Consider the following 12,029-nt stretch of genomic DNA (forward strand, 5'->3'; position numbering starts at 1 on the left):
ATTACCAGAATTTCTGTTAAAACCCTGGCCCAAAATGAGTGTGTAAAACTGAAAGTACAATATGTACATTCTACTACAATTATATTGAATTTCCAAAAATAACAGAGAGCGATTTCAGGTTTAATTCTTAGCTAATATTATAATGCCAGAGGATGGTGCTATTTCCCTCTACATCATCCAGGTAATTCAGAAATAACACCAGGCCTTTTACACATTGACATTTTCTACGCAAGTGCATTCCTGTTGATTGCAAGAGTGCAAGGCATTTGACAAAATAATGCTTTTTTCCTCATCCACAACTTCTACCTATGCACCAAAATTACTTCAGTGTGAAACAAAGTTTAAATGTTCTATTCTAAATAAGAATTTTTAAAAACATAAAAATTCTATATGAGTGAACAGGAAAAGCATACTGGCAAAATGATAGTATATAAAAAGTAAAATCATCTTACATCTGTTCAACTCTTCCACAACCACTGCAAGCTATCTGGAGACACTTAATGAGGCGGCCTTTTAAAGTTACGGAAGAAAATATGTATTTACTAGTCCTAAGCAATTAAGTATGCTGAAGCTGCAAGTACTTTCAGCATTTTTAAGTTCTGGAAAATTTTATTTTGCAAACTTTCAGTGTAGTGAGAAGTTCAAGGTAAAATTAGCTAAAATCTTATTTACTTTAATTTTCTCTGAATTCTTAACTCTCCTACTCTGCTGACATTATGACGACACTAAACCCTGACTGGGCCAGAGAGCTTCTGTTGGAGAATTAATCCATTCTTTTTCTTAAAAGTCAGACAAATTTGCAAGTTTTCATTTGTCCATACATTCACTTACTTCTCCGCAAAGTCAGCTCTGTATAAGAAAAATACATGTACTTGATAGCTCTCCAGGCTTTCAGGGATGGCAGTGCAGATTGCAATGTCACAGCATAGGGCACATTCCAGAGGGGAAGATGTGTGGCTTCAGAGGACCGAAAGAATAACTAAATCATATATCAAGAATTTAACAAGTATTGAAAAAAGCAGTTGAGGGGCTTATGTAAGACATGATCCAAGGAACCAAAAATGTTCAACAGGTTGAGCATGGTTTAAAAGAAAAAAAAAGTCCAGCAGTACAGCAATTATTGAAAACACTATGTATGCACACACGGACACCCTTACTGTAAACTGAAACACAAATGCATTTAACAGCAAAAACCAGGAATTGTCCATGAGTACAGGGAAGACAGACTCATTGACTGACACTGACTTTTGCATTTCTGCTTGCCAGGTTATGGTATTTAAATAGCAAATCCTCAGAAATGTCCCCTTTTAGTGAGTGTTTTTTTCCTTTAAAAGACAAAAGATAGACATATGCTACTTACATATTTTACAAAAAGTCAGCCAAAGACTCCAATTTTGAGAGCTTTACCTATAATGAAGATGAAAGGAAATGACAGTATGCATTAGCATTTCATCAAAGGTATAGATGGTAGGAATGGTGGTACGGGTTTGCCAACAGAAACAGGACTGAAAAGACGGAAGCACATTATGGGGAACACTTCACATTTCAAGTGTTTTTACTTTGCATTGTGACAAAACTGACTTATTGATCACCCTTGCCACGTCCACCACCTCCTGTTCAACAGAGGTGGAGACATCTTCCCAAGGCAGTAGTTGGGACACTTCTCTGAGATCGGTAGAGCCAGGTACAAAGGCCTTACTATAACCAACAGAAACTGATGATATATGTCACCCACAGCACAGTAAATGTTCAGACTCTTGAAAGTTTTCTCAGGAGTTGTTTTTGCACTTCAGCAAGCTACAAACCTCCAATTAAAAATTATTTCACTATAGACTCCTAATTATTTCACTGCAGACTAGCTTTGGGTGTGAGCCTTAGTTTCAAAACAACCTTCCTTGTGTGGGATGTTCAGCATTTGTTCATATACAGAACTCAAAGCAGACCTATCTCGCATTTTTGGTACAAATACTTAAACGCTGGTTAAATTCTATAGTCCGTCACCATAGCAGAGACTTGAACTCAACAAGAATTGCTTCAGGACATTGCTCTGCTTCCGCTACAACAGAAAATTCCTACTGAAGAAAAAGAAACTAAGGTACAAAGTTACAGAACCTTTTCTATATGAACCACAAATATTCTTAAAACAAGCAAGGTACCAAAGTGTACAGCAGCCCTCTAAATTCAAAACTACAATTACATACAAGAACACAAAGAGAAAGTCATTGCTGACAAAAAAACCCACCCTGTAATACAATGAAAACTACTGTGCCATTATAAATCCAAAAATAAAAACTATTAAAATATATTAGTTTGACCAAAGAAATTAGATAAGGCTGTTTTCCAAATTGCCACTTAATGTTTTTGGTGCTTGTGTTTTTTGACCACGAGAGATTTTAATAAACCAAGGAAACTGGCAAGGAAAAAGCTGACAGTATTCACCAGAACGGAAAGAATGATGCTGGAAGGCAGGTTCCAATGAAGATGAAACCAGTAAAACACAAGACTCACACTGTACAAGCTGGTCTGCTTTGCAGAAACTATTATGTTCGATGCAAGGCCTCCAGCTCAGTAAATAAGCAACGTCTTTTACTCTGGATGGAAAAAAGTTTCTGAAGGAACAAGAATAAGCAGTGAAATAGGACCTAGCAAGTTACACATAATAGGTGCGCTCACCTTTTAAGGCAGTCAAGCAGAACAGCAGCTGTCTGTGTGCCCCCAAGACAATGGGAACCTTTCTTCGGCACAAGTGTTTGTGGCTTTGCACATGGATAACTTTACTTAAGATAAGTAGCTAACTATTGCAAACAAAATTTTTAAAGAAAACAACAAGATGTCTGCTCACATGAACAAATAATAGAGCTGATGGAATGATGCAAAAGGTACCTCTGATAGCCAGCGAGCTCTAAACATGTAAGAACTTCCAGACCTAGCAGCTGATAAGCCCCCGATCACAAAAGAGTTGTATCGAAAGATGGAGGATAGAGTAGGAGATATGATGTTTTACATGGTTTTACAAAACAGCATAGTTCAAAGGTACTGTAACTTGAAAATCCCCATTTTTTGCTATTCTAATCAGTTTGTTAGTATCCAAAACTTAAGCAGCTACTGGAAATGTATAACCCCGTAAAAGGTTAAATGATACATTAACTGCATTTATTTTTAAAAGCTGTGAATCTTAAACAGTTTAATATGTACATTTTAAAGCCACCTGAACAATTACATGAAAACAAAAATGTTAAACATGTCCAGTTTTTTACCATTTTTAATATATCAGAAAGAATAAATGTTAAGAAAGGACAAGTTGTAAACAAAAGGCATTAAAAATGCATTGTTCTCCTTTGCACATGCAAATGAGGTAAAGTTAAATATTTCACACAATCTGTTCAAAAGAAATTTGCTGAGTGAACATACACCTTTTATAGGACTTGTTTTACTACGACTAAATGTAAAATAATGAAGCAAAACACATACACTTATCAAAACAAAACAATTAAGAAGGTGCTGTGTTTCTTTTTTTCCTCCAAATTAGAGACTATTATTGATCAAGTACCTGCTCTTCTCCGATTTCAGATTAAGGGGTGGTGCCATTAGTTTAATTTTCTATTATTCTCAACTACAAAATATTAAGTAGCTTTTTAAAAAAATCAACTGCAGGATCACAGAAATTTCAGAAACACTACTTAAAGTTTTAGCACTTTTTCTTCTATCCAACTCAGCCTAATTAAAAAGAGATGAGATTTATAAATTCTTTCTATGTAGATGGGATGGTTTAAGTATTCTGTTGACATTCAACATCAATTTTTAAAAGGTAACACCAGGAGAAAACACTTCAGATTTCTTCCTTCTAGCTGAATTCTGTATTCTGTGTCTTCTTACATGATGAAATCAAAGGCTGTAGGTTCACAATCAAACAAGATGCTTCTAAAATATGCTCATAACCCACCAATTCAATACAAAAGATTACATTTTACAATGTGCTGGTATTTAACAGTGTGCTCTCCCTATTTTCTATATGAGATACCACATAAAATCAGAACATCTTCCCATCATCATCTGAAATCTTACTCATCTCCTCGATGTTATTTTCCACTTACAGTGGAACATTTGAAGAGAAACAAAGGGAAATGCAGCTTAAAGTCTGGTCACATTGTTATCTATCAGTCTTTGGTACTATATCCATAACAATGGGTCATATGAAGAGGTGCTATTCCACATGTGACTGCTCTCTACTGGAAGACACTTTGGTCATAATTATTCTAGAAAACCAGCATTTTATTCTACCTTACTACAGGGATTCAAAGCTCAGCTTTTCTGACATAGCTTGCTACATCACCACTAGCAGGTGTTGCTGGTAGACTTTCCAGATTCTCCTGTGTTGTTTAAGGACCTTTTCTGTTTTTCACTGTGTATTCCTTCTAAACATGACCAACTCCTGCCATTTGGAAAAAAAGAGCACAATCTCACTTTTGTCCTCAGTGCTACATAGACAAAAGTTCAATAGATCACAGACAAACCTATTTAACAGCAGCCATCTTTAACAAAAGACAAATAATAACTAAATACATTCATAGCAGAGCATGGCCACTTTCTCAAAGCATGGCTTTGATGCAAGCTGTTAGATAAAGCAGTGTGAAACTACCATAATTTACTGCCACATAATTTTCTTCTGGGTTGTTTCTGTAAAATTTTCTGTTTGTCTTCTCTGCCATATCGACAGGCTTCCTTTAATACTAACTGAAGGCACTCTGCTCATTTCCTAAATAAACAGAATTAGTTTGTCACACTACTGTCTTGCCCTGTACACATATAGAGTACATTTGAGCAAAAGCAGAAATGCAGAGGAAGAAATGGCTATTAAAAATACAAAGAATATGGAGAAATAAAAGCTTTAGCATTCTTTGTTATTTAAATGCGTCGGTGGCAACACATTTACAGACAAAGAATCTTTGAAACCTACGTGTGAAACTGTTGAAGATCTCTAAACCTAACTTGCAAAACAAACTCAAGCTGCGTCAAGGCAGTAAACTTATCGAGCCTACTCAATTCATCTGCAGTCCAGAACTTCCAGAGTATTTAAAACAACGTATTAACAGAAAGAAAAAAAGGCAAACAAGTTCACACACTTACTACCACAATTTTAGAGAAAAATCTTAAGCTAACTGAAAAGCCATGAAAGCAATTTTCCTGGCCCACCACTGTATACCACAGTGTTTGCGTAAACACAGCTACAACAGATCATACACCAGAAAGACAGGCCAGTAGCAATGGACATTATTAGGGATTTAGTGAATCCAACATAAATTACACGATAAAGCTGACAGTGGGGCTTTCAGTAGCTAACTGATATAAAAATCCTAATATTAAGCTCTAATTGTATTTATCATGGAAACTGTTGTGAGGAGAAGTGGCCAAACTGAAGTAAGCAAGGTAGAACTAAGCCACTTGACATACATAGCAGCATACATTTAAGAAGCACAAAGTACATTTAAAAAAAAATAAATCTGTTCTGCATAAGTAATGTATTCGCTTACATAGTTAAGTTTTCACTTTTTAATTGCAGCCTGTTTTACATTATCTGCATTACTAATCTACACTTGCATTCTTTATGTATATTATTACTTGGAAAATTTCTTTATTCCACATTTTCCTATGAACTACTCTGGCGCCAGCCAAATATATCTGAATTCCAGAGTTATCAAAGATGAACCTCTTTAATTAAGTCTAGAAAAATGGAGACTGAACACCACCATAGTCTGAATACGGGAGACCTATAGTTGGAAAATAAGAACCTATGTATACATGTCATGTGAACACAGCACTGGAGGCTCTACTCCTCATTGCTAAAATCATTGAGAGACACAAACTGATTTATAAAAAGCTGCATATCTGCGCTTAGAAGAAAAACTGAATATACTAAAATGCAACCTGTAGTTTTAAATAAGCTTTTATGGGCTTTTCAGATGCAGACAAAAGCCAGGAAAAGTTCATTTATCAGCCAGAACTAGTTTTATCACTCTACAGTGACTTTAGAGAGGAACTTGCATGCATTCACGTTCATTGCTTAACATTTTCCTCTTCATGGCTGCAGTGAATGGTGAGAAAATTCATGTTTACATTAGTATCTGCAAGCACACAGGCAGCATCGACAACCTTACAATGGCTTGTTTGTATACATATGTTATCAGAAAAATAGTGTTAAAACACAACATTCAAGTAACATTTTTGCCTGAAAAATATTTACTTATAATCTCTAAGTGGCACTCTTCATCCTTTTTTCAACTTAAGCACTCAGGAGCTCTTTATGTATATGCAATTTCACCATCTTGCCTGCTTGACAAGTCACTCATTTGCCTGTTTATGCGGGTCAGCAACAGGGACAAGGAAAACATTAAAAATAGGAAAATGTGATTCTAAAACCACAAAAACTGGTAACAAGGACTCAAACAAGGAGTACCCAAAACAACTTCAACTCCATTTGGAATTAATTAGATATACAATTTCCATTTAGACTGAGCTTTCAGATGCAGTAAAAATACAGAAGAACTGAAGCAACGACCAGTCAGAGCTCCCCCATATCTCTGCCAACTGAGTGTCCCAGCTTCTGCAGATGCAGGTATTTTCCATATTAAAGTTACCTAGTTTTCTAAGTCTTTGGCACGAATTTCTACCAGGGATTCTGACGCCAAGATCATGAGTTTTAAGTTTAATGGCCATTTCAGGTATCACAAGTACAACAGAAGGAGGGAACCTGGTACTTTAAGCATTTGTAACTGTCCACTCTGAGGACCGAAATGCTAGTTTTATGGAAGAATACAGAAGGTGAGATAATGACAAATAGATAATATTTTGTCACCCAAGAACAAACTAGTTCAGGCGCAAATAGAGGCACACAAGTAGCTGGTGGGTAGCGTTTCTGTTGGTATATATGGGGAATAATAGACTAGACTATGCAACTAATGTCTTTTATAACTATATTAAATCATATAGAATACAAAATGATACTGCAGAAACGCAATCAGAAGACAATACAGAGATAAGGTAGGTAGTGATAACACAAATTTTACAGGGAAGGAACAATAGTGTTTGTAGTGAAAGACACGTAGCACAAACAGACAGGGTAAAGTGGTTTTGTGTTTTAAGCCTGCATTTTTACACCTTCCTGACTTTTACCTTTTAACTTCTGAATTTTTTACACGTTTCCTATTAGCATTCAAGCTCCTTTTCATCAGTAACCAATATATTTTAAATGGATTCTTCTGCTCCCCCAGTTTTGGATTTGATATGCCTCTATTTCTGTTTAGATGTCTTACTAGTTTCCACAGCTGAAATACATTGGTTTACCACTGGAAATGTCTCAGTGGTAAACTGTCTCAGCCTTGTCAACAGCCTTGCCTTGAGTACTTGAGTACTCAAGTGCAAACTTCAGGTAGGACTTAAAATGTTTAAACTGATATAGAGCAGCGCTACAGCAGCAATCATTCATCCTTAAAACTTAACAGGATTTAAAAAAAAAAAAAAACAAAACACGTTAATCTAACCATACATTCCTGGCACTCCGGCAATCACATCTGACAACTGAGTAAATTCTTCATTTTATCTTCTAAAGACACAGAGAAAACCAACTGACAGTTGATCTTTGCTATGGCCTGAAGGGACTGAGATAGAGGGCCACTGTAAGAACAAGTGGAGCCACCGTCTCCCCAGGATCTCTGGTTCTTCTGGAATACCAGAATTCTAAAAAGGACACAATCATTTTTAGTTTTATCTAAGCTCTTTTAGCTTGCAAGCAAAACACGCAACTTTCACGCATGACATAATCAACTGCGAAAATTATCGACTTTGTATTGGTTTACACTTTGTCTGAGAAAAAAGTAAACCAAACTAGTGTTAAAGGACCATAAAAGAACACTCCGAAAAAGCCTGGAGTGTCATTTTTTCCAGTGTAGGTGTACAGTATGTATGAGGAGAAGCTCAAAAAGGTATCTCAAAGGATTTTGAAAAGCTTTTCATTGCTGGTGACACATTTTTCCCTGAAATAAGCCACTTCCTTTCTAAAACCCACACAACACCTCAGTGTCAAGATTCAGTAACTTCTCGAAGTCTGTGTATATATTTTTCTTACACAAAACACGGAAGTCTTAAAGTCTAAATACTTTCCATGATTTAAGATATAACTATATCATCAGTCATGTCAGATTTCAAACATTTCCATTCAGTAAAGAACACATTCTCTTTGTCCCAGGCTGAACACATGCCATATCCGAGTGTCATGAAGTACAATGGGCCCTCATCACTATCACAGGCATTTGAGACCTGTCATGGTACTGAAAAGTTAGCACAGCCAGTTGAAGTTGAGGACAAAAATTTCTTCTGAGCTACCTGCACATGAATAATGGATTTTTTTAATGTGCAAAATCAAAGCATAGCATGATGGAAGTAAAACCTGAGGGACTCTAAGCTAATGATAATACACTGTACATCACCATTAAACTTTGGAATGTTAGCTCCTCCAGGATTTCTTTGGAATTCTCCCTATAAATAAAATCCAAAGTATCAGTTTGTTTATGTTTTCTTTTAAGACTCCCAACTTCACTTGTCTGTTAACCACAAAACAGAAGTGCTAAAAGTTCTCTGTTAAAGCACAATAATCTGCATTCTGACACTTTGCACTAGGAAGCAGCTGCAACAAAGTGTGTATCTGTAGCATAAAAAGTCAGAAGACAAACAAGTATTTGCCCATGGACTGAAAAATGCTCATCATTCTGAACCAAAACCAAACCTTGCTGCATTCAACCGAGTGAAAACAAAAAGCTAATTATATTAAGTCACTGTGGTAATGTTCATGGATTTTTGTTAGTTTGTTACTGGCGTAAAGCAAAAGTGAAGGAAGATATCTATACAGGAGAGGCAAAAACAAATTATAGAAAATTAAGATAAACAACATTAACCAAATGCAATCTAAGCACCTGCTGATTTTACTTGTGGCTTATATTTTTGAAACTGCCTACACTGTCCTTAATACATAAGTCAAAACCCGAATACAGGCATTATAAATAAAAATCATAAATCAAAATGAAATGCCAGTGAAGAAATACCTGCTTCTCTATTAACAGCTGCAAGCAAAGTAGTATAGTACAGTATCTAGAAAATTAGACTTAAGCTTGAGACCTGCGCTCTATTCCTAGATTATCTGGCATATAATTAGTAAGGCTTTTCAATTTCCTGTGCCTTACTTTCAATTCTGACTCTTGTCAAAGCTTGTTGCTTATTAAATATTTATACATATATATTCCTATAAACGCCCTGTTCTTGGTGCTGTTCCTGAGGAATTCACCATACTACAAAACAGCCCGTGCCCCCATAAAGACAGCACAACTATAAGAACAACTTCATTAAAAGACTAGATTCCTTGCTACCCTGACAACAATCAAACTAAAAATGCTTAGTTCATAGTAGCTTTAATTTCCTGCAAGGACTGCACATTTACAGACATCTGACCTTCTTCTTGCTCAGACATCACTAAAACCAAAAATCTTAGTGTCATAAAGTGGTTAACAATTCCGTTAATGGTGCCAAAATGGAATAGAATCTAGCTCACTCACCAGTATCTGTGTTTGCTCCACAATGCTAACACCAGCAAAAAGAAATGAAAATGTAGTTTACCTAGAAAAAGCAGGCAGAAATGAAATGAATATGCACAGAATGCAGATCCTTTTGACTAAGAGGGTACCATTTTTACATACACATTTTTTAGAAATCTGAGCTTTTGTTAAAGGTTTCTCAGAGAAACCATAAAAATTAGCTAAATTTCATGAAACAAAAATTCTTGCTTCTCTTCACCATAGTGAACCCAAACTTACTACAATAGTACATTTCAAATTGCAATCTCTGAATGTCACTAATACCCACTGCTGAGGTGAAACAAAGGACACCTGAAAAATGCCACATATGTCATCAGTCAAACAGAAATTTATATTAAGATTCCATTCTTTGATTTATGGACAAAGAGACTCAAAATAGTCAAATGAAATATTCAAATAATATCCATCTTCATCAGCTATTACTTCCATACATTGATATGGTGATGAGTAAATACTCCACAAGAAACTCTCCTCTAAAATCCCCATATTCTCATTACAAAGAGTAAGACAATTTTCACTCAGTCTTCCTAAGTCTGTATTTCTTAACAAATTGTTCAGGAGTTCTTTCAAACTGTATCATTTTAGTCTCTGCAGTCTACAACCACTTTACAGGCTCTAGTCATCTTTTGGTCATTTTATTACCAGAAAGTTCTACAGAAGGGCAACGGGTTCTTTTCTAAAGTAATCCTACCAACACTAAGCATCCAAATCAATTACTTGACCAACAAACCATTGATACGCATCAGAAGTCACAATTTTTTTTAATGGACCATTTTTAAGTAAGAAATGTAGCATATCCACAAACCAAATGAACACTTCAATAACAACACAGGCTCCAGAAAACCATGAACCATTTCATAAGAATCATTCATCTCCACAACCACCCAAAAACACAAACCACAATTAGCTTTTACTTTTGATAAAAATGTATACTTCAGCAAACAGTTTGCATAAAGAAGGAACTGGCTGCGATACTAAAACAGAGACCCATTCCCATTGAACTGCATTAGGACAGCAATTTGGGAAGACCAAGAGAGCTGGCTTCAAGAAATAAAATAAATACATCACCATTGCCTTTGACTCTTGTTTCATCACATTGTTTTCTGATGCAGAGTAAACAGAGCAGCTTCACAAAAGAAATTTCTCTGAGTTCCCTACAGAAAATCCGGAGGTCAAAATGACCATCAGCACTCAGCAGTATAGATAATTTGGACTGATGACATTTCCTCATCATCTGAACAGCAGCTTGGACATAATGAGTTGAACACAAAATCTAGTTAAGAGTTTATCAGCTGTCTATACTTCACACAAACCAACGAAGTATGTAAATTATCCATAAAAATTCAACTCAATTTCCAAAGAAACTGAAAAGCAGAGAAGTATCCACTTTCAGCACTTCAGAAGTTTATTTTTACTGCATGAATTACAATGTGATGACATTTTTGCCTTTTTTTTTTTCTCCTAACCACAATTCATTGTCAACATTTAATACAAAAATGCTTTAATAACTTTGAAAAGCTGAGCATTTTAGATAGGAAAGAGATGCGAATGCTTGTGCATATATACAGCCCTAAACCAACTACTGCTTTTGTATAAAGGTACTGTTATAAACTATATACATTTAATATACACAAACTATACAAATATTTTGTACAGTTATTAATTTTTGCAGTAGTACTAGTTGTTCTTTAACTTTTTGCAGAAATGTAGATTTTCAGAAAATGTAGGTTACTGAAAAATGTATTTGAATTACATGATTAGAGAAAATAGGGTAAAACACAAAATCGCAAAGACTACCTCACTGCACCTCTTACTCACTTCAAAATAAGATTTTGAAATGCTATTGCAAAACAGTTCCAGAAATTCAAGTAGCTTTCTGCTTCTGAAGCTTGAGATCCTGAGAACTGTCTGAACAATTCAATGAGAAATTGCTTATATAGTTATTTCTGAACAGAAAGTAAAAAACAGGTTTATGAAGTTATAATCCAATGTTGTTTTTTTTTCAATCTGAAGCTTACATTCCTAACATTCTATACTTTTCTCAAAACAAAAGTGTTTTGTGTTGTAATTAACAACCAGCTAAATATAGTTATGTTTAGTCACATCCCAAAGGGCCCAAAGCATCAATCATTTTTGATATCCCAATGAGGGTTGTTATTTTCCTACCCTTCTCATACTTAGATTTTCAATTTGCCCTGGTTTCCCAAAACAAGTTCAGAGAAATCAGCTACAAAAAGGAAACCCAAAAGAGAAAAATGAAACAGGTATTTAGAGACATGTTAAGAATGTTGTAGCTCTAATTTCCACTTTAACAAAGAGCTTGAGAACTAACTTTACGAAGTTGCTTTTCTCTTAATTCACGGATATCTTTTCTTTGTCAAGATGCAA

At 35.4% G+C, this 12,029-nt stretch overlaps 1 protein-coding gene across 2 annotated transcripts in view; it reads right to left on the minus strand.

Annotated features, from left to right (window-relative positions):
• The window catches only part of HBS1L (HBS1 like translational GTPase), a 62,530-nt gene that overhangs the window by 36,380 nt on the left and 14,121 nt on the right, over positions 1-12,029 (minus strand). The window lies entirely within an intron of this gene.

Source organism: Columba livia, chromosome 3 (genome assembly GCF_036013475.1).
Source record: "Columba livia isolate bColLiv1 breed racing homer chromosome 3, bColLiv1.pat.W.v2, whole genome shotgun sequence".
In the NCBI taxonomy this organism is placed as follows: Eukaryota; Metazoa; Chordata; class Aves; order Columbiformes; family Columbidae; genus Columba; species Columba livia.